The sequence below is a fragment of the Dioscorea cayenensis genome, unplaced genomic scaffold (assembly GCF_009730915.1).
Source record: "Dioscorea cayenensis subsp. rotundata cultivar TDr96_F1 unplaced genomic scaffold, TDr96_F1_v2_PseudoChromosome.rev07_lg8_w22 25.fasta BLBR01001167.1, whole genome shotgun sequence".
NCBI lineage: Eukaryota > Viridiplantae > Streptophyta > Magnoliopsida > Dioscoreales > Dioscoreaceae > Dioscorea > Dioscorea cayenensis.
The window spans coordinates 1-5,363 of NW_024087558.1; the positions used below are offsets into that span (position 1 = coordinate 1).

General features: G+C 29.8%; 1 long non-coding RNA gene across 1 annotated transcript; it reads right to left on the bottom strand.

Annotated features, from left to right (window-relative positions):
* Positions 1-2,177: 2,177 nt before the first annotated feature.
* LOC120255730 lies at positions 2,178-4,716 on the bottom strand. Its single transcript, XR_005535090.1, has 3 exons — positions 4,442-4,716; positions 3,821-3,879; positions 2,178-2,495 (listed from the first exon to the last, which is right to left on the bottom strand). It is a non-coding gene; the product is annotated as an uncharacterized LOC120255730 (long non-coding RNA).
* Between the last annotated feature and the right edge of the window lie 647 nt (positions 4,717-5,363).

Sequence of the window (5,363 nt, forward strand, 5' to 3'; positions counted from 1 at the left end):
AGTTGACTTCCAAATAATTGAATTTTTTCCATTATCATGGTATTCATTTAAGTATAAATTAAACAAAATCAGACAGTAATATCCCGAGGATATCATCCAAAGGTTACAAGAGAATTAGAGAAATGATGTTAAGGAAAAGAACATGAAAGTAATTTCTGAAAATTTGCACTAATTTGCGTAAATGGTTGGTTCAGGATTTAAAATGATTGTTAAATATGTAGTTCACAATGTCAAAAGCAATGCTCTCAAGGTAGTAGAACGTCATGGATGATGCATTAGTCATCATGTAGGTTTTGCGAAAAGATAAGGCACAACTTACAAATTTCGGGACTTGCTAGATGACAAGAAGCCTTTTTTTTTTTAAGATAACAAACTATTTGTCTAATGTGCAAACAATCTTAGTAAGAATGTCGTTTCAAAGTTCAATGCTAGATACTTTAGAAACTTTACGCACTATGTTGTTTTAAGAACTTCCTTGTTTTGTGACATTTTCCTTAATCTATTTTACTAAATTCAGTTTAGGAACATATCAATTGAATATAACTATGTTGATTTTTCAGCTTTATATTTGGACAAACATTTAGTTTTGAGATCTTTATCACATATTATTATTTTCAATATTGATATGCATTATATTCTAGTATTCTCCAAGAAGTTGGTTTTGCTTCTCAACTAATTATGATTTCTTTCGATGCAATTATTTGATGTTTGGTGTGTGCATGTGTTTAGTGAAAATTAATATGGTTTCTTTTTTTTTGATGTTTGATTTATGCCATTGTTCAACAAATGAATTCAAGAATCATTGATGTAAATGGAATCTCAAATATCTGCCAGTCTCTGTGTTGCTAGTCTCTGGTATAGCAAGAAAAGCAGTGGCGAAGCTAGACAATGTATTAAGTGGTGTCAATATATAAATTTAATATTTTTACTCATAATGTTGAAAAAAAATGTATATATATATAGAACAATTATTGTGAAATAATATAAATAATATAAATAATAAAAAAACCAAAATGTTTCATTAATAAATTTATATTTAAAAACAATTATCTCAAAAGATGAAAAATGAAATTGATTTTTAGATATAATCAATTTTTTTTAATGTAGCTTGAAAGATAAAAAGGAAAAAAATCTTACCTTCTTTAGTAGTTACATTTTGAAATAAGAAAAAGTGTGGTGCCATGGTAGTTGACACGGGGGTTATTCTTGCATGGCCCTATCATAGTAGTCCTCTTAGTTTGAAGGACAATAATAGAAAATTATTTAGAAAACATTTTGGTATAATGACCCAAATGCTTTTCGTTCAAATTTTTTTAATATTACATCTTGACTCCATTTTCTAATTTAATGGGGTCATTTGAACCATAATTTTCTGTTTAGCTCCGCCCTTAAAGGCAAGCCAATATTTCTATCATCAACCCATAGGAAAAACCTCGATTCATGTTATTTGTATAGGTTCACAAGTAAATAATTAGTTATATTTCTGTCGACAACCCTTGTAATTTTTTATATGGTCTTCATTGGTGTGATAAATTAGCAAAAAAAGATTTATTGCGGTTTGAGGATATACAAGTCATTATTTCGGTAGGAAAATGTTATGGAATGTGATAAGAGAGTTAATATCTTTTTTTTTTTTTTAAATCTTTATGAATTATAATTTAGTGAAGTTATTTAATATTTAAAAACTTTCCACAGGTCCAAATTTCTTAATGTGATAATAATTAAAGTAATTTATAAAATCAGAACAACTTAAAGTTGAATTATATTTATAAATCATTTAATTATCACAATTAAAACAATCAAAGTGAATTATTTAATTATAATATTTAATAATTGATGTGGATAACAGTTACATGAATTACTTAATTTAAAATTTTAATTATAATAATTACATTAGATAATAGTTAAAAATTATTTATTTAATTTATATGTTTAACTATAATAATTAAAATGAATAAATGTGAGTTAGTTAATTAAAATAATTAAAGTGGAAGGTTATAATTAAATTATTTTATAAATGAATAAATCTAGTTGTTATTATAATTCATCCACTCATGTAATATCATTTATTTTAATTAAAGGGTATAAAACTGCCTTATTTCTTCTCTTGCCTTTTCTATTCTTAATTCTCATTCTTTGACTATCACACCTGACCCCAACACAATAAGCCCGGAACATGGACAAAGGGCCCCACACCCACATAGTTGAGATTTAGTGGCCATACAAAGCCTCACAACTTAAACAGAGTAGAAAACATAATATACAAAATATACAAATAGCTAAACCACAAAGTCATAATAACTAGGAGTTTAAGGTTTGATACAAGCTAGGGGTTTAATGCATAAACAAACAAACAACAATAACAACAACAACAACAACAAGTGCTAAAAACACCCACCACCCAAAAGGAATTCGCACTACTCGACAATCTGGCTAAGCTGACTCTTGTAAGACCTTACTCCTGATTTGAAAGAGATACTCAACAACTTGATGACCTTCAAAAAGCCCAATAAGTAATCCACTCAAAACAAAATATGGATTAATAGAGTTTAGAGATTTAAAAATAACATCACTTTGCAAAAGCCTGTATAAGGTACATGTATGTGCAGAAAACTGAATATCAAGTTCAAAACATCAAGAAAATCTAACTCTTGCATCCATAAACATTTAGCAAAATACAAAAATATAGCAAAGTGGTTTTCCAACGTTTAAGTGACTCCAATTTACTAATGTCATTTGTTTTACCTCAGTTGCACCAGAGTAAGAAATAGCAAAATCCATTTATTTTACTTCGATGATCCAAGTTAGAAATTCAAAGCCTCTATTGTTTTACCAACAACGCAACGTGAAACTAAAGTCTCAATTACCAAGTTCATATTAACATGGTCAATATTGATCCCTATTGACTGGGTTAGAGCATAGCTTAATTGGAGACTAATCTAATCATAACAAGAGTTTTACAAGCTCCCACTTTTCAAGGAAACTAAACAAGTTATTTACAAAATAAGTAAAAGCACAGGAAGTTGAAAAGTAGAAAGCATGATGCTACTTTAAAGGTGTAAATCAAGAGCATATAGTTAATGGAGTTAATTTAAATAAATTAACAAAAATAACATAAAATAAAATGAAAATAAGAAGTAGTTAAGAAATACTTCTAAGCTCCTGAGAACGGTCAATGGAGTAAACCGGAGCTAAATTTAATTAAAACAAACATTGAAAAAAATATAGGATGTTATTGATGTGTAAACACTTAAGTAAATGTTAAATGAATTAGTTTAATAAAACATCAATCCACTAATGCTTTAATACAATATTCAGCTGATACTTACAACCCACATGATATGCTTTAATAAAGTATCAGTTGATACTTTACAAGTTAAGAGCACTAACATAAATAGTTTAATAAAACAATAATTTAGCTAATGAGCAAAATTGTATACATATAATAACATGAATGATTAAGTAATAATAAAAAGAACAAAAGAAGAGAAATCCGCAATTTACATCATAATACAAGTGGATCTATTACTTACTACAAACCAAAATTGAACCAACCACACAGGATTTTCATTCTAACTTTAATGAAATAAAATAATTCAAAAGTATAAGTTTCTAAGCTCTCATTTGGGAAGTGAGAGATAAATTCCCAAGGTTTGTATGGTCCTACTTATCAAAGCATTAACCAATTTATGTTCACCTAACCAACAAATAATACACAAGTGAAATGTAAAAAAAAAAAAATACACAGCTGAAAATTTTATATATAGATATATATTAAAAGATATATAGTTAAAAACTCTATATATGTGGAATTACTTACTTGGAATAGTTCCACTCCAACTCACTCCCAAAAGCTAAGACAGTCCTTCTTGAGAAACCCTATAATAACATAACCCAAATCTACTTACTCAATTACTAAATTAAAACCCAACAAAGCATTTGACAAACGCCAACAATAGCGTGAAGATCCCAAGCATAACTTACTCAAAAGAAAGGCAACTAGTAAGCACTAGGCAAGGCATCATGTCATTGGGGCAAGAAATAATACAATCATAAAAGAATATAAACCTAGGCATATGCATCTAAGGTTTACAAAAGTTTAAAGCAACTAGACTTGGCAAGCCAATGGAGAAAACATAGCATGATCATTAAAAGCTAAGACATGCCTAGCAACATAGTCTTAAAGGACATTTCAACAAGCACCTTGTATACATGATCATAGACTAAGTGGTTGCATCATTTTGGCAAACAACATGCTAAGAATGGTAGAAGCATTTTATATAACAAATAAGGAAAGGATCTTGGACAAGCAAAGAATTCCACAGTCTAGAACTTCTATAACCACACTAGATCAACAACCAAGACAAGGATCATCATAAGGCAACACAACAAGGCATGAGAGACCTATATTCAGCTCAAATCAAGATGAGAGCTTGCTTACCAGTTTAGCTATAGAGATTAAGCCAACTCCAGCCTTGAGCTTTCTCTCCAGCCTCTAACCAACCAAGCTCTTCCAAGGTAACAACAAGAATGCAAGAAGGAAAAGATTGAGTCTCTTGCATCTCCTTGTCACTGCATGGCCGAAGTGTGGCCCACCAGAGAAGAGAGCATGGCTGGTGGAGTGGGAGGATCAGATTCGGTCAAATTTGCAAGAGAAATGGGTACTCTGCTTCACATGGAGGTAGGGTAAGATAGGGAGAAGAAAATAAACATTGTTGACCATATTATCCTCTTCCCCCTCCCTTACCCTCAATTTTTTAATTAATTTTAGTAAATCATATTGTTATATATTTTTGCCTTTCTTTTCCCTCCTTAACAAAACAATAACTTTCCCTTTCTTTTCCTCACTAAAATTTGATTATCCAATAAATATTAATCCTTGTTAATCCAAGATTAATCCTTTATATCTTTTCCCTTATTTTTCCATGTGACAAATAGATTCTTGCTATTGGCTTTTTTCAATGTATATACTTGGATTATAATGAACCAAAGAAACACAACCTATTTTTCTTTACGTGATTCTTTCTCACGAATTCTTAAGATACCCTTAGAAATAGCAAAGAATATGAAGATGTGGAAAATGAGCTTCAACAAAGGTTTACATCATCATCTTTGCCACAGAGAGAGCACGAGGATTAATTTGTGGAGGTCTCATCCTATCAATTGGTCTCCAACAAGCTTCGTATCCAACCAACACTGGTGAGAATTTTGACTTCTAGGGTTTTCTTTTCAATTAGTGGTTGGTTGTAATTTTTTTTGTACAATAATAAAAGAAAAAAAAAACTAATTTTAAAACAAATGTAATGATGACCGCTTGTGTTGCTTTTGTCTGTTAAACTATTATGAGTGATAATGTTGTTTTG